Source organism: Ipomoea nil, unplaced genomic scaffold (assembly GCF_001879475.1).
Source record: "Ipomoea nil cultivar Tokyo-kokei standard unplaced genomic scaffold, Asagao_1.1 scaffold0276, whole genome shotgun sequence".
Taxonomy (NCBI): domain Eukaryota; kingdom Viridiplantae; phylum Streptophyta; class Magnoliopsida; order Solanales; family Convolvulaceae; genus Ipomoea; species Ipomoea nil.
The window spans coordinates 3,344,013-3,362,604 of NW_017616704.1; the positions used below are offsets into that span (position 1 = coordinate 3,344,013).

General features: G+C 45.5%; 1 long non-coding RNA gene across 1 annotated transcript; it reads right to left on the reverse strand.

Annotated features, from left to right (window-relative positions):
* Window positions 1-15,242: 15,242 nt before the first annotated feature.
* On the reverse strand, window positions 15,243-16,985 carry LOC109156255. The gene is made up of 2 exons (XR_002049981.1): window positions 16,828-16,985; window positions 15,243-15,610 (listed from the first exon to the last, which is right to left on the reverse strand). It is a non-coding gene; the product is annotated as an uncharacterized LOC109156255 (long non-coding RNA).
* Window positions 16,986-18,592: the final 1,607 nt, after the last annotated feature.

Here is an 18,592-nt window from a genome sequence, read left to right on the forward strand (position 1 = left end):
ATATATATATATATATATATATATATATATATATATATATATATATATATATATATATATATATATATATATATATATATATATATATATATATATATATATATATATATATATATGTTGATAGTGTTAATTGCCACATAGTGCGGTAATTAAGTAAATAAGAGACCAATTAAAGCAAGTAAGTAACTCTTATTGATCACAGTGAAGTCCCTAAGTACAATCTACTTGGTTGCTCTGAGTACCGACTGACTGCGGTCGGGATTCTCTAACAACAACCTATCGATCGTCCAAAAGTCCTTCACACTGTCGCTATCGCGGGTATTTATAGCCGCGGGACCAGAGACACAAATCCGGCCGTTCGGCATGCTTCCCACGTAGCAACCACGTGTCAACGTCCCGGGTGCCCTGCCTGTCAATGCGTGGAGCCGCCACATGTTCCTCGTCAGCTCTCTAGCTAAAGGGCTACTGCTCGGTGGTCGACACTGTCGCTCGGGTAACACCCGGTCGGACCCCGACCGGTTCTTCACAAGAAACCCGACCTGTTACCGGCAAAGACAAGAAGAAAAGGACGAAGGCACACCGGTCGGGGTAACGCTATGTCGGTCGGGGTATTCCCTACCAAGAGCCCCCCAGCCCGGGCCTTTTTGACCGTCCGGGAAAAAACGGGACGGGATGAAGAAGCCCAACCGTCAGCCGCCAAACTGACCGGCCAGCTGTCATTCCCTCTCTCGCCACGTGTTGACGACTGCCAGCCTCTGCGACTGCAACGGTCGCCTCGGAATCAGTGCTGGTCGTGTCACGCAAGTGGGCTTGTTTCCCGCCTAAATGCTCTCCTATAAATAGGGTCTTGAGGCCCTCATTTGAACTTTCTCCAATCTACTGCATCGATCGGTACCCTCAGAGAGCCCCGAGCGGAGCACTTCAGCAGAGCAGTCGAGCAAAGAACTTCCAAGTTTTTCAAAGCCAAGCACCTTCAGTCGGTAAGCTCTCAGTCCTTAGCTCTTACTTAGTGTTTACATTTGTGCGTAGAGTTGGTAGGTTATAACTAACTGACCCCAATGCCCCAAGTCCCTTACTAACCCCGATCGACCTTTAGGTAGATAGAAATGACAGACTCCGATAGTCAAAACGTCTCGGTTGCGGATTACGACGAGGAAATCGAGCACATCAGCGACGAGGAAGTGGACATTATGTCCTACTCACCCGAGGTCGTCCCACGACCAGAACAAGCCCCCGAGCGGGCCCCTGAGCAACGGGAATCATCGAGCTCATCCGGGACATCGGGGTCCAGTTCAAGCGGGTTGGGGAGTTCGGATGGAGAAGGCGAGGAGACCTCGACGGGCGGACGAGGCTCCCCGGCCGAGGGCGTTAGGGAAACACCGACCGGGGTGATTGGGGAACACCCGGAAACCGACCCTCAAGGGAACGATCAAGAAAATGTTCCCGAGCCAATCGAGGGAGAGGAAGCTGAGCCCGCCGCACCGGCGAACAACGGGTTCGAGTTTTTGAATAGCGAGAACGTCGAACAGCAGATGAGCCGGCTGACCAAGGGAGAAGCAGCTAGGATTGCCGAGAGGCTCGGGGGTCGGGTAGAGTTTGACACAAGTCGAAAGCTCGGGAATGTCATCGACCGGCATCGGGGGAAATGGATCGGGATGCATTATGACTCCCTGATGGCCTCGATCGCCATTCCTTTTCCTCCTCTCCCAACGGCCTTCTTGGGGTACTACCAGGTCGTCCCGGCCCAGATCTGCCCCAACTCGCACAGGATTATCGCCTGTTTTCCTCAGATCTGCGCTCGGCACGAAGTGTCTTGCACGATGGAGCTATTCAACTTCATCTATCAGGTCAAGACTCTCCCGGCCAGCTACGGAGGTGGCTTCTTGATGTTACAGTCCCGAGCGGACATGTGTGCGATTGAAGGGCTGCCCGGGAACAATAAGGGGTGGAAGAACCGGATTTTCTCGATCAAGTATGATCCTTGGACATTCCCGATTGAGCGAGTTTGGAGCACTCACTACCGAAAACAAGTTCTGCCGGCGGAGGCGCAGCCGCTCAAGGACGCAGTCGCTCGGATCTCGAGCGAGATCTATGAATACCATATTTTCCAGATGGCCGAAAGTCTCGAGGCGGCCAAGCTCCCGCCCCCCGTGTACGACCTGTCGGAGAAGTACCTGCCCGTGCCAATGGGCGTGACGGTCGCGAAAGCGTCCAAACGGAAGAAGAAAGGTCTAACATCAACTAATTCTTCCCGATCCTAACTCCTCGAGAGATACCTCACTTCCCGACCTAACTGACTTTATTTTCTTTGTTTGCTGCGATGGCAGATTTTGGAGATGATGAAGCCCCTCTTCCCCCGCCTGCAAAGATTACACTCGGCAAGAAAAAACCGAAGACCAAACCGGCCGAGCAGAAGGAGGTCCCTCTTGCCCGACCAATTGGGACCTCGACCATCACCACGGCCGAAGGCTTTGTGGTCGACGCGCCGGACGTCTTGGTCACCCGGGTGGAGGTCGCCCGAGGGAAGGAGAAGGTGCCGGAGAAGGGCGTGACCAAGGTGCCCGAGAAGATCGGCCACAACTTGGCCGAGGTAAGCACTTTCTCCACTTAAGCCTTTTATGCAAGTATTCCCAGTCGGGCTAATCACAATGTTCCTTGCAGATTTCCCGAGCAGCCCAACTCCTTCAAGGTCGGGCCATGCTGGCTGACGAAGTCGACCGACACAAGAAGGTCGCCGCCCGACGCCTTCAGGAGGTCAAGGATATCCAGTCGGAGCTGGAGAAGGTCCAGAAGGACCTTAAGAAGAGCGGGGAGGATCGGGTCCTGGCCGAGAAGGTTGCACAGCGGGCGATCGGGGAGGCCGCCGAATGGAAGACGGCGGCCGAGAAGGCGACCGGGGAAGTCACGGAGCTGGAGGCCCGGCTGGACAACCCGGACGAGCTGGCCCGGTTCATTTTTCAGGACAGCGAATCGGGCGCGGCATTCCTCAAGGCGGCCCGAAGGACAAAGATCAGGGAAGACCTAATACTGTCGTTTGGTCGGTGGGCTTTCAAAGCCGGCCAAAGAAAGATGCTCGAGAAGGCCCAGAAGCGAATGGAACAGGCCCTCAAAGGAGACGATCTCCAGTTGGTCCTGTCTGCGCTTCCTCCGGATCTTTCTGACCCCGGTCCGTCTCCGTTTGACCCGAAGGAGAGAGCGGCCGAGCCGAACGGGTCTGCGGCGGCCACCTCGGGCGGGAAAGAGCCTTCAAAGAAAGGCGAAGCCGAGCAGGCGAAGAAGTAGAAATAGGTTGTTCTTCTTCTTTTTGTAAGCGACCTTGATCGGGAGCCTGGTCCCGAGTGTGTACCGGGCACTCTTTTGATTAATGCAATTTGTTTTTTTGTTCAACTTATTCTGCTCGTTTTCCTTATTCGCACTTCAATTTTAATCATACATGCGCCGAACCCTTAACGCTCGACCTCATGGCCTTTTGGCCGGTCATGCATTACTCGACTTTTTCGACACCCGACCTTGTGGCCTTATGGCCTGGTCGTGCATCCTGGATTTCGACGTCAAGCTGGCCTGCCCGATCAGTTTTACCCGATCTCCTGGCCTTGTCGAAATTTCGAAAATAGGTAAGCCTCCACGATCGGGGGTTTTCCCGAGCGACGGACCTAAGTGTAAGCCTCCACGATCGGGGGTTTTCCCGAGCGACGGACCTACAGCACTTCCTCCATCCCAGCCCCCACACTGGTGTGCCCTCGAGGCCCGAGCGGGTGCGATAGTGGATAGAAGTTGGACGGATCGGGGAATTATGCTGGGAGCTCTGGCTTTCCCGATCGGTGGCGTGACCCAAATGTCCGCCGAAGAGGAGCGCATTTGACCAGTTCATAGACTCGTTCGGTCGAGATAGCATGATGCTGACTTGACCTACGTGCAATGAAGGTAAAGAAAATAACCGATCGGGCTAGCTTCCTGCATTTGATGATGTACGGCCCTTCCCAGTTCTGAGCTAGCTTCCTGCCTTCCAAAGGTTGACTGGCCTCTTTTCGTCGTAGAACGTAATCTCCCACCTGAAAATAAGGAGGGATGACCCGGACGTCCTTTGAACTCTTGACTCTCTTCTGATACTCGGCCATACGCCGAGCGGCTAGCTCTCTTTTCTCCTCGACCCCATCGAGTGTTCATTCTCCTCTGCATTGTAAGTTCGTTCTCAGTCGGTCGGGATCCAAGCCTCGATCGGGAGTCGGGCTTCTGCTCCGTAGAAAAGGGCGAAATGGGTCTCCAAAGTTGCCTCCCTTGGGGTCGTCCGATAAGTCCAGAAAACATAGGGCAACTCATCGGCCCAACTATGACCAGCCGAGTGTAGCTTCTTCTTCAGACCTTCCAGAATCATCCGATTGGCATTCTCCACTTGTCCATTTCCCTGCGGGTAAGCCACCGACGACCGGACGTGGGTCGTCTCGATCGTGGCCAAGAAATTTTGGATGTACTGGCTTACGAATTGGCGGCCGTTGTCGCTGATGAGATGCACGGGCACACCAAAGCGGGAAATCACGTTGCGTCATAGGAACCGAGCACACTGCTGAGAGGTGATCATGGCTAACGGCTCGGCTTCAATCCACTTGGAGAAATAATCAATGGCGACGATTACAAACTTTCTCCGACCGGAGAGTTGAGGGAAGGGTCCTAAAATGTCTACCCCCCACCTAGCGAAGGGAATTGCAGTCGTGACCGGTTGATAGAAGGTTGCCGGTCGTCCAGGCATCCGGGCAAACAACTGGCACGTCTCACATTCCCGAGCTAACTTTTCTCAGTCTAGCTGGAGGGACGGCCAATAGTACCCGATCAGCATGATACGACGAGCTAACGATCGGCCTCCTTGATGTGAAGAACAAATGCCCGAGTGCAATTCCTTCATGACCAAATCGGCCTCAAATGCGGTCAAGCAACGCATAAGAGGGCCTCCATACGATCGCCTGTAAAGACGACCGTCCAAGATTTGGAACCGCGGGGCTCTAGGCCTGGCCTTCCGAGCACGTTGGGGGTCGTCTGGGAGCCGACCGTGCTCGAGGAACTCCTTCAGATCGGTGATCCAATTGTCTTCTACTGGTTGGATTGGATTAACCGGCAGACTTTGGATGTTGTGTCTCGGGATCATCAGAATCCGAGCTATCTTCGACATATGTTCCGGGGCGTCTTGGGCCAATTTGGACAAGATGTCTGCATCGGCATTATCCAATCGGGGTATGTGCCGGACGGTGTACCCCCGGAACTGGGTAAGCTTCTCCATGGCCAGGTCTCGGTATAGTTGTAGTCATTCTCCGTTTACTTCATAATTCCCGAGAACCTGCCCGACCACGAGCGCGGAGTCCGTTTGAGCTCGAATGTATTCAGCCCCCAAGTCCCGAGCACACTGTAAGCCATTAACAAAGGCTTCGTACTCGGCTTCATTATTGGTCGGATGGAACAGATACATAAGGGCAAAATATACCTTGAATCCCTCCGGGCTCGTGACCACCACTCCTCCTCCTGCCCCTTTCTTGCTACTCGACCCATCAGTAGCCAACGACCACCACTCGGCCTCGGGATCCGCAACCTCGGGGGGTCGGGTATCCCGGGCGGTGCACTCGACCAAGAAATCTGCAAGGGCTTGACCTTTGATAGCCGGTCTCGGTCGGTATTCGATCGCGTACTGGGTCAGCATTAATGCCCACTTGACTAGGCGACCGGACGATGAAGCAGTTCGGAGGACTGGCCCAATCGGCTGATCGGTCAAAACGCGAATCGCTCGACCATGGAAGTAGGGAGCTAACTTCTTCGTGGTCATGTACAAGGCGTAGACGACCTTCTCTAACCGGGAGTACCGGAGCTCGGGACCATGTAGCGCGTGGCTTACATAGTACACCGGTCGCTGGACCCCTTCCGGATCGGTTCGGCACAATACTGCGCTTACTGCACGATCGGACACGACGAGGTACACGTCTAGCTCTTCTCCGAGCTTGGGCTTTGAGAGCACGATTGGTGACATGAGGTGCTCCTTTAGCTCATCAAAAGCCGCTTGGCATTCTTCGTCCCAGACGAACCCATTCACTTTACACAATACCTTGAAGAAAGGCAAAGCACGCTCGGCTAATTCAGAGAGGAACCGGCTGAGAGTTGCCAACCGACCGGTCAATTACTGGACCTCTCGAACGGTTGAAGGTGGTTGCATGTCCAGAATCGCCTTGACCTTGGCCGGGTTGGGCTCGATTCCCCTCTTGGTCATCATGTAGCCGAGGAATTTCCCGGTCTGAACCGCAAATGTGCACTTGGTTGGGTTCAGCCGCAACTGGTACTTCCACATGATCTGGAAGCACTCTCGAAGATCCCGAGTGTGGTCGGACCGGTCCCGACTCTTGACCAGCATGTCGTCAATGTAAGATTCCATCGTTCGACCTAGCAGATCGGCGAACAGCATATTGACCATCCTCTAATAGGTCGCTCCCGCATTGTGGAGGCCGAACGACATCACTCGGTAGCAATGCAACCCGTCCGGGGTCATGAAGGCTGTCTTGCTCTCATCTTCATGGTGCATCATTATTTGATGATATCCCTTGAATGCATCCATGAAGCTCATCAACTCGGCCCCGGCCGTCTCGTCGACCATCTGGTGGATACTCGGTAGAGGATACGGGTCGAGCGGACAGGCCTTATTGAGGTCGGTAAAGTCAATACACATCCTCCAGGCTGGGGGCTTAAGAACAAGAACAATATTGGCCACCCACTCGGGATAAATTATCGGTCGGATGTGCTCGATCGCCGCCATCTTCTTGACTTCCTCTCTGACAAATTCACGGCGATCGGATGAAAGATGTCGGGTCTTCTGCGCGACCGGCTTCGCTGCGGGATCGACGGCTAGCTTGTGACAGATCACCGATCGGTCGATCCCGGGCATGTCTTCGGGCCCCCATGCAAAGATGTCGGCATACTCCCGGAGTATGGCCAAGATTTCCGCTCAGAGCTCGGGGATGAGGGGCAGGCCTATCTTAATCTTCCTGTCCGGTCGGTCTTCGGACAGGGGAACTTCTTCTATTTCTTCGGAAGGCTCGGGTTGTTCCTTCCGGTCTTTAGACTCCTCCTTGGCAATAGTGTTCACCCGGGAAGACGGACCGGAGTCACGTCTGTTGACCGCTCGGGTGTAACACTTTCGGGCGGATTGGACATCGCCACGGACCACACCGACCCCATTTGGGGTGGGGAATTTCATGCACAGGTGAGGCATTGAAATTATCCCACCAATCTTCATGATTGCGGGTCGGCCCAAGATAATGTTGTAGATGCAATGGAGGTTGACCACAACGAACTCCAACTCAATCTTGATCGACTTCGGAGATGTGCCGATCTCAACTGGGAGCACTATTTTTCCTTCGGGGTAGATAAGCGCCCCGGTAAATCCCGACAGTGGTACACCGACCGGAGTCAGCTCCTTCCTGTCGAGTCCAGGCTTTTCGAACACGTCCAAATAAAGGACGTTGACACTGCTCCCAGTGTCCACCATAACCCTCTGGACATCCGTCCCTTTGACATCAATCGTGACCGCGAGCGCCTCCATGCCATGGTCACCGCTGCTGGGTTGATCTTCGAGGGTGAAGCTTATGGGCTCCATCTTCTGCCTCTTCTCGGTGTCTCGGGAATCTACTATGGCAACCGGGCAATTACCCCTCGGTCGGGAAGCGTCCTCCAGTCCACCAAAAATAACGTGGATGGTCGGCTTTCCTGTCGGTCGCCTGCTAGATGGAGGGTCAGGGTCCCGTCGGTCATCACCACGATCGTCCCTTCGATCGGCTCTTCGGTCCTGACCTGACCGATCGGAGCATCCCTCACGATCAGAATGATCGGAACGGTGGTGAGAGCGCCGGTGGTCTCTCTGATCGGTATTCTTCTTTGTGTCTTCTCTCTTCCCCACACACTTGTCCAACTTCCCAAGATTGAGAAAATCCTCCAACAGTTGGCGCAAGTGGGTACACTCTTCAGTGTCATGCCCGGCACATCGATGGTAAGCACAGTGCTTACTCTTGTCAGGGCCGTCTTGATCGGGATGGGGGAGTTTGATGAGATTGCTGGACTGAGCGTACTGCATGGCCTTCGCTGCGGATCGGTTCAGGGTTGTAAACTCACCAGGCCTGGTACGGGATCGGGGATGGTCATCACCCGATCGGTGTTCCGCCCGGCCGGCCGGTTTACGGGACGAAGACCCGACCTCTTGCGAGCGCTTTACGGCATTCGCCTCACCGGCGTTGGCATAATCTGTGACCCTTCGAAGGGCCTCTTCGTATGTGGCCGGGGGGTGTAGGATGAAATCCTGGTATAAATAACCCGCCCGGAGGGAAATGTGGAGCATGTGGGTGGCGGTCGCATCGTCCATGGGCTCAACTTCCCCGACCGCTGCCTTCCACTTGACGAGGAAATCGGTCAAGCTCTCCCCTTCGAGCTGCTTGGCCTTCTCCAAGTACATGTAGGACTTCCTCACCACCTTGGAGGTGATGAATTTCCTCATGAACTTGATCGTCAGGGCGTTAAAATCTGCAATCGACCCCGGCTGCAAAGTTCGGAACCACTCCGCTGCCCGACCGGTGAGCGTGGAGTAAAAAGCCCTACACATCACGGCGTCTGATACGCCCTTCAACATCATGTTGCCGTAGAAATCGTTAACATGGACCTCAGGTTCCGTACGGCCATCATAGCTTTTCTCCCCCGGAGACCTTCAAATCAAGCGGGTAGGGCTGAGTCATTACGTCGGCAGTGAAAGGCGTCCTGAGCAAGGACGATTGGTCGACCGGGGGTGTTGCAGGGTGCGCGTTCCTGAATTGCGCAAACTCCGCCTGGAGGTTATAGAGCAATCCTCGGGTTTCGTTGAGCTCGGCCGCCTGGGCAGCTTGGGCTGCATCCCGAGCGCGTCGTCGACGGTGAGATCTCGACCCGCTATGCCCGGATGAAGCCTCCTGGCTAGCTTCCTGCATCTGTACATCTTCCGGTTGCCGGTTTGGGTCTTGGGGCCCCAAACGTTGTCGCATCGCCGGTCGAAGACGATCAAAAGCTACCGCTCGGGTAACTTCTTCGGGGTCCTCCGCTCGGGCTGGGACCTCCGGTGCTTGCTGGGCCTGCCGTGGTGCCTCCATCGCATCAGCACCCCCCGACCCCAACCGCGAACGAGCCGAGCGTCTAGCCCGAGAAGTGGGCTGATGCTGCGGCTCTACATGTGCGGCCGGGTAAACTGGAGGGGTGGCGGCTGGAGCCGTTTACGCAGGCGTGAAAGGTGGATAGCCAACCGGGGGTGTGTAATACATTGGTTGGCCGGGCCAATACCCGTACGGTTGAGGTGGGACCGGGTATGGATACTGGCCGGGATACGGCATCTGCTGCTGTTGGTACTGCGGACCGGGTGTTTGATATCCCGGTTGAATGTAGTTCACCGGCTGTTGAGCGGCCGGGTATGTATTGGATGGATGGGGTGGTGAGAGATTGAGGTTGAGGTCCATATTCTGACCTTGCTGCTGTGTCGCCGGGTGGTCGGATGAGCTCGCTGCATCGGCCTGATCGTCGGCGAAGAGGTTTTGTGCCCACGGATACATGATTGATGAGAGACCGGGTGCTCGTCAAGACGATAGCTTTCTTGCACGGGTCCCCACAGACGGCGCCAAAATGATTGTGTTAATTGCCACGTAGTGCGGTAATTAAGTAAATAAGAGACCAATTAAAGCAAGTAAGTAACTCTTATTGATCACAGTGAAGTCCCTAAGTACAATCTACTTGGTTGCTCTGAGTACCGACTGACTGCGGTCGGGATTCTCTAACAACAACCTATCGATCGTCCAAAAGTCCTTCACACTGTCGCTACCACGGGTATTTATAGCCGCGGGACCGGAGACACAAATCTGGCCGTTCGGCATGCTTCCCACGTAGCAACCACGTGTCAACGTCCCGGGTGCCCTGCCTGTCAATGCGTGGAGCCGCCACGTGTTCCTCGTCAGCTCTCTCGCTAAAGGGCTACCGCTCGGTGGTCGACACTGTCGCTCGGGTAACACCCGGTCGGACCCCTACCGGTTCTTCACAAGAAACCCGACCTGTTACCTGCAAAGACAAGAAGAAAAGGACGAAGGCACACCGGTCGGGGTAACGCTATGTCGGTCGGGGTATTCCCTACCATATGTATATGTATATGTGTGTGTGTGTGTGTACAGTAGCATTACGTTACACACACACACACATATACATACATATATATATATATATATATATATATATATATATATATATATAGAATCCAGATCAGGTGAGGACCTAATCTTAGGTGAGGACGTGAGGATTAATCTTGTGCGTTTGTTTTTTATTTGGATGGTCCAGATTTGAGTTCTTGAGATGACATGGATTGATCTTTTTTGTTAAAGTGGGATAATAGTGTCTTTTTCTATTTTTTTAAGTGTGAACGCATGTATAATGCTTGGCCAAATTGGTTTCCTATTTTCTTGGATCATCACCGTTGCAATTTGGAGCCGCGATTTCTTCATCATTGATTGAGTGTTCGCCCATGCAAACTAATCAGTATTTTTTATTTTTTTTCGCTTGTTCTTTTGAGTATAATATTGTCTATATTTGGATTGTCGTGTATATGTATAAATGCCTGGGTAGTACGATTGTGCATTCGTGTGTGCTGATTGTGCAACCTAGTGTTGTAAGTTGTGCACTATAGGCTAGGGAGTTGTGCATTATAGCACATAGTTCAATGCATCGTAGAACATTGGATGTTCACTGTGTGACTTTTTGGCGGGGTTTGAATGCACAACAATGAAGTTATTGATGCACAACACTCAGTATAGAAATGCACAACATTTGTATAGGAATGCACATCTTTTAATAAGACTGATATACCCTAAATTTATATATTTTAATATTTTAAAGGGATTTGTTTTCTTAATCCGTGTGATTTGTTTCTTTTAATCTCAATCATACATCATTCTGATTTAATGGTCTAGATTAGTCCTCACGTCCTCACCTAAGATTAGGTCCTCACCTGATCCGGACCCTATATATATATATATATATATATATATATATATATATATATATATATATATATATATATATATATATATATATATATATATAATAATTATTCCATGTATGTAAGGTATCACATCACTTCTATAATAAAGAATAGTTTTCAATAGTTCGAATTATCGTGCTAGCCCTTTTAATTTCGGGCTAGCCCTATCTGGCCATCGGGCTTATCGATTTCGGGCTCATCGAGCTAATGCTTTTTATAGGGCTAGCTCCTTCGCGCCATAGTCCTATTGGTTTCAATTTTATCGAGTCGGCTCATCGAGTTCGGGCTAAACTAACATACCTAATTAATACAAGAATTGTCACCGCGACATATATTTCTTGTGTTTTCCTACTTTATTATTTATTCTTTATTTATCGGATTTAGTAATTCGGGCTAGCCTGTGTTAATTAGATCCATCAATATATATATATATATATATATATATATATATATATATATATATATATATATATATATATATATATATATACATATATATATATATATATATATATATATATATATATATATATATATATATAGAATTAGGTTCTGGTGCGGTTAGGGTGCCCAGGTGCGGTTGTGGGGTTTAATCTGGGCCATTCATCTCGCTTAAATCAACGTCCAGGATTGCCAAAATTTTTAAAAAAAAATGCGGTGGCAATTTTGTAATTTTTGCATCTAGGTCAAAATTAAGGTGAGCGGATCTGTGATTAATGTGCGTGAGTTTTGTATATAAGATGTGTGAGGTTTGTGCGTAAGGTGCGTGAGTTTTGTGTTTAATGTGCGTGCGGTTGTACTTAATGTGAGTAATTGTTAAAACTTAAAGTGTGGACTTTTGTGCTTAAGGTGCGTGAGATTTGTTCTTAATGTGAGTGTAGTTTGTGTTTAATGTGCGTAGGGTTTGTGCTTAATGTGTGTGAGGTTAGTGATTAATGTCAGTAGTTGTTGAAACTTAAGGTCTGTGAGTTAATACTTAAAGTGCGTAGGGTTTGTGCTTAATGTGCGTGAGGTTGTGCTTAATGTGTGTGGGTTTTGTACTTAATGTGCGTGAGTTTGTTCTTAATGTCAGTAGTTGTTGAAACTTAAAGTCTGTGAGTTAATATTTAAAGTGCGTGGGTTTTGTGCTTAATGTGCGTGAGGTTGTGTTTAATGTGTGTGGGTTTTGTACTTAATGTGCGTGAGTTTGTGCTTTAGATCTAACACTTAAGGTGCGTGTTTCTATCACTTAAGGTGCGCCATTTTTAGCTTATGCTTCTTTATTCCAGACACGCGCGCGTTTTTTTTTTTTAAATCTTCATTGATTTGAGCCGCTCAAATCTAACCGCACAACCGCACGGGGAGCTATACCTGCACCTGAACCCTTCCATATATATATATATATATATATATATATATATATATATATATATATATATATATATATATATATATATATATATATATATATATATATATATATATATATATATATATATATATATATAGTTGAGTTCAAATGTGAACCACTATATTATAGAGGACTGTGCGGACTGGTGTAGTCGTGTGCCATTAGTCTGTATGTCGTGTGCTTAGCCTAATGTAGTTGTGTGCCACAGTTTATATATCGTGTGCATATGTTTGTTAATTAATAGAGCCTGAGTTCGAAACTTGATGTTTACATGTATTCTTGTGTACCATTTTGTATTAAATTGTGTGCATGATACAAATATGCACCATCAACGTTAGGAAATACACCACACAAAACAGAGTAAACAGAGCCCTGCATCACCAAACACACACCATTAGGTTTGAGTAAAAACACCATACACTGTTCGGAAATACACCATTGGGGGTGGTGAGTTATATGGTGTGTTTTTTTGAGTCTGTGGTGTATTTTGTGATGTTTTATTGCATTTCATTGGGGTGTTTTTATTACACTGTTGGTGCATATTGTTAACACTGTTGGTGTATTCTGGAATTTGACCGCACCGTAAGACCCCGCCGCATATGAGCGCTCTTCTATATATATATATATATATATATATATATATATATATATATATTGCATTCACATGCAAACACCCTTAAAATACAAACATGTGGACAAATTCCAGTCATAGGATGTGTATAGATGGACGGATTAGATGTGGGGTAAGAAATTAATTACAGATTCTGATTTTGTGTAAAAAAAGGGCAATTATGACAATGCAAGTATAATATAATTAAGTAACAAATCCCATATCAATATTCCGCTGACTTAAGGCATCCTAAGTATGGTAGGAGTTGTCTACCTTCATCACAACGCGATGGCCTCGCCAATTCCGCATTCGCACACACCCAGCCGGCGCCACGAGATGGATGTGAACCAAGACCACACCGAACCTGTAATCCCTGGCCAGACGGAGGCTGCAACCTTAGATAATCGGAAGCGAACCCAGACAATACGACATGATTTTTGAATGTCTTTAAATTTGGGTTTTGGGTTAAAAATTCGTGCATATTTGATTGCATGGGAACTGGTACCGTAGTTGTATGAACTGGAAAACAAAACAGTTCATGGAATTTACGACGCAGTGTGTAAGGTGTGTGAATGATATTAATTACCATGCACACATCGTTGTGCCACTGCGCATACTTAAACCGAGTTCTCGCGTATGTTACATACCCGGAATAAACATATCTGCACTTTTTGTGAATAAATTTTAGAGTGTACAATCTGACACGAAATATATGCAATGCTTGCAGAGACGTGAACCGAACATTGTGTAGCGGCGAGAAGAAAAGGAAGCCAAGGAAGCCAATTCTACAGACATGGAGATGCCTCACTCAGGTAATGAATACAACCAATTGATCACCATTATGGGACGACGTAGGTGTGAATTCGTAGGAAATTTATTTAGCACTTTTGATATTTTGATGGTGGGGGGAAATCTTTGGAGTTGATATTGTATGCATTATTATGAGTAGAAAAGGTATGGATATGGTAACTTTGGAAGCCATGGTTGATCGGAACATGTGGTGGATTAAGGGAATTTACAGAATCATAGAATAATATCCGTGCACACACAAGTTGTAGTCTGTGCACCATTGTGCGCCTACGTTAGTTTGTTTGCGCAATTGGGATATACACTTTTTTTTTTTTTTTTTTTTTTTTTTTGTAATTGAAATGGGTGGTATGTGGACTTACGTCCAAACATTTAATGTTGCTGTTACACACGAGGAGCAATCTGGAGGAGAACTACAAGAATGTGCAATGGACATATCCCCCAACGGAACAAAATACCGGTGCCCTGCCGAGAAAAATACACCATATGTTGGGTAACGATTTGAAACAGTAGAACAAGGAATTGAATTCTACCGGGCATACGCTACCATGGTTGGCTTTGATGTCAGAAAAAACACAATGCAGAAAACTAGAGACGGAGAAGTAGGGATCAAATACATGCATGGTAGGCTCACGTGAAGGTTACAAGCCAAGTAGGAAGGAAAACAACATCAACACTGATATAGCAAACATCACACTCAATTGTCCGGACAAATTAGTATTTGTTTAGTATATTTCTGTTATCATGATTTGGAAGATATGTTCTTTTTTTTTTTTTTCTTTTTTTTTTTTTTTATTCATTTCATTCAAAAGTATTTACAATGAACCTAGTTGAGATGTTTGAATATTAATTACATTATGATTAGGTGGAATGTGTGAATTTAGAAATTAAAAAAAGGAAGCAAGTTCCCCCGGGTGCATAGTAATAATGGTAATTAATGGAGTACAGACATGTATGAAGACGTATACTGGTGCACACAAATAGCATTGTGTGTGCACGCAGTGGTAATGGGGAAATAGGTTTGAGCATGCGTGGGTGCATGCCTAACTCTTGGAACTTGGAAGGGAAATTAAATTATGGCAAAATAGTTACGAGCATGCGTGGTTTATGTGGGTGCATGCCTAAGTCTTGGAACTTGGAAGGTTAATTAAACTATGGCAAAATAGTTACGCGTACTGTGGGTGTCAGAGTGCACACTAGCTAACACATGAACGCACACATTTGCACAGTTAAATTAACCTGTATGCATGCGGCGTAGAATCCCCACACAATAGCAAAGCTGGTGCACAGGTCTCCGAACTACAGACAACAACTAAGTACCGTTACAACTAGGTGCAAACTATGTTGAATATTAACTTCAAAAACAAACATAAACCAATTTTAAATGTGCCAACTTTGAGATAGCGAAAACCATAATACACACTGGGTAGCGATCAAAATATTCCCAGGGGACAAAGTAACAGACGATAGGTATATACAAAGTGTCAACAAGGACAAAAAACGTACAGAAGACCCATGGGGCAAAAAACTTAAGATTAATAGTTTAAACAGTAGCAAGTCTAATCATATCCTAAACAGTGGGAAGTGCACCCCTAAATGGAAGGCAGAAGGTCCAAAATATGTTGGTACACCCGAGCTAAATTTGTTGATCTATCCGCATTGTATTCAAAGGCCAATATCCTTCTTGTATTGAGGCCTTAGTTTGTGAAGCTTAATAGTGTCTCTTTTGACCTCTTACCTGCAACAACCACATAACACAAAAGAAATCACAAACTTTCCCTCCAATAATAAAACAGAACAACACCCAAATACATAATGGTACATTAAAATACTGAGGTGCTCACACTACAACACATTCATGCACAGACATATGAGATACACAGATATTGACTCACAAAAATAACACAATCATTACACACAGCAACCCATCAAACCAAACACTCTTAGTATCTATTCTGACTACGCCAAGCATACACGAGTCTGTCGTGCAAACACCCCATCACAGTCACGCACACACCTATTGTATTTACCCGTTTAGAGTACACAAAAATTGCACACGCCAACTCAGAATCCTCTTCATACGACACCTCACCACCAGAGTCCTCTTCACACACTCATAACTAGTAGCCCGTAATTAAGTTTTAATTACATGAAATCAGTAATATGAAGTCAGAACAATAATATGAAGTCAATAGCACAATACAATAGTATGAAGTCAGAACGAAAGGCACACAACCAAATTAACCAAATTAAAGGTATAAAATCCAAGCACACAACCATGGAAAACAATGAACACACCTCTTGTGACTAACATACTTTGATTAAGTAACCAAAAACAGAACAGCATAAATTGATTGACTAATAAAAAATAGAACACAATGTATATTAAACACAAAACTGATAAAATAAAAGTAAAGACACCAACTCTGACCCCCAAAATGACAAGAATAAAGATGAAGATACCCACATGTATGCCCACAATTCATGACCACAAGCAAAAACCCCCCACGGCAGTACCATGAAAAAAAATGAATCTCTGAGCAGAATACCGACAGCAACGACTGAAGATGAATGAACAAAGCAAATGACACAACACAATCCCTCAACGGGTTTACAATTACAAAATAAAAAATAAAAACAATAACCACTACGCAGCATTGATCGGAATCAGTCATCCCACTAGCCCACCCCCGTCGTCGGACCAAGAAATCACACCCAAATAACAATAATCAACACAAAACCTGGGTTTAAAGTAAAATAAAAAAAATAAAAAAAAAAAAACAAAAAAACAAAAACCCTACAAAGAAATTCCGGCCAAAATCCGGAACCCACCACCCCAAAAAACGACTAAGATGCCAACAAACAAGCAAACCCCCAATGAAGACGACAAACAAAGCACAAAACACAAGAACCCCCAAAAAAATTACAACCGTCGATAATAGAAGAAGAACATACTACGGCCGACACTTCGAACCGGCCGACGACCATTGTTAGGAAGTGAAGAACGAAGGAGGAAAGCAGCCAAGCCGATGCGATTTGCAGATACCGTCTACACACCTGCGAACAGAGAGGAGCGATAGAACGAATGGAGAATAATTCACCAGGCGCGTCAGTGAAAGACTAATCTGACTAGGTTACTACTCTAGTCAAATACCACAATTACCCCTCTAAACATAAAAACTTAAGAAAATAACATTATAGGCGCACGGACAGATTGCGCAAATCATAGCCATCCAAACTAAAAATTCAACGGTCCCAATTAATCCGCATATTTGTATTTTAAGGGGTGTTTTTACTTGAATGTAATTCTATATATATATATATATATATATATATATATATATATATATTTATTTATTTATTTATTTATTTATTTATTTATTTGTTTGTTTGTTTGTTTGTTTGTTTGTTTGTTTGTTTATTTATTATTATTATTATTTTTTGAGTTGGTGTGGCCGAGTGGGTGGGGTGGTGGGGGAGGTAAACTTTTTAAACCAAAATTGTGATTATCATCATGCAAAATATTTATACAAATCATTTGTAAAAGGACATATTATTTATTTTTGTATTATATCCATTTCATTTTGTTTTTTTTGAATGCTACTAGCTCTATTAGACTGTAGTATCTGTTCATATACTTTCCCAACCTACTGAAACACAAAGAGCTAATAACGCATCCACTGAGGCTCGAACTTACAACCTTCCAAATAAAAATCTAACCCGAGTACCATTAGACCACATAGTCTTGGTATATCCATTTCATTTTATATGTTCTTCATGAATAATGACACATAACTCAAATTATTTACAATTTAATTTTGTAATATTTCATTATGTTATTAGATAAATTTATCCATATAAAAATCATATTAACAGTTATATTTATTAAAAATAGCAAAAATTTGTGGATAATGTTTTTGAAAATAAAGAAAGAAAAGTTAGACTGAGCATCAAATATGAATAGGAGTTATAAAATGAGGAGTATGAATTAATTGTAATTGATATAATATTGCCAAGCACCTTGTGCTCAGATGGCATGTACTGACCTCTCCCATATTAGATTGAGAAAGTATGTTTAAACAAATACTACAATGTACTAGACTCAGTATCATTCAAAAAAAAATGGGTATATTATTTATCATTAAAAATAGTTTTTTCTTTTAAAAAATACAACATTACTAATGTGAAAACAAATAGACAATAATGCAACTATTATATTATTATAAGTAATTTAACCTTTTAATTTAATCTGAAATGCTAAATATCTAATATTTTTTCAATTAAGTTTAAATAAAAAATAAATTTATATTTATGTGTAATTTAAATTCTAATACAACTGCCACGGACTTTGTGGTCCACTAACACTAAGTTGTTCTCCTATGTTGGAGGTTGTGGGTTCGAGCTTCCTAACTTTTTTCCATCTTTTATTCATATTATTTTAAACTAGTTTTTTTTTTGCGCTTTGCGCGAATGAAATAATGCCCAATAGTTATTTTTAAATAAGTATTTCAAAATATATCAATGCAATATTATATAGAAGATGTTAATGCATAGGTAACTAAATGTTGAATTTGTTTATTTAAATCGATAATTTAAAGTATATAAATGCAATATAATATATGAGAGATTGATTATATATAATTGTCACAAAAATAAATATTTGCAACTTTGTACTAACGCTAGTCTAAGTATTTAGTCTAAAAACGATAGTCTAAATAAA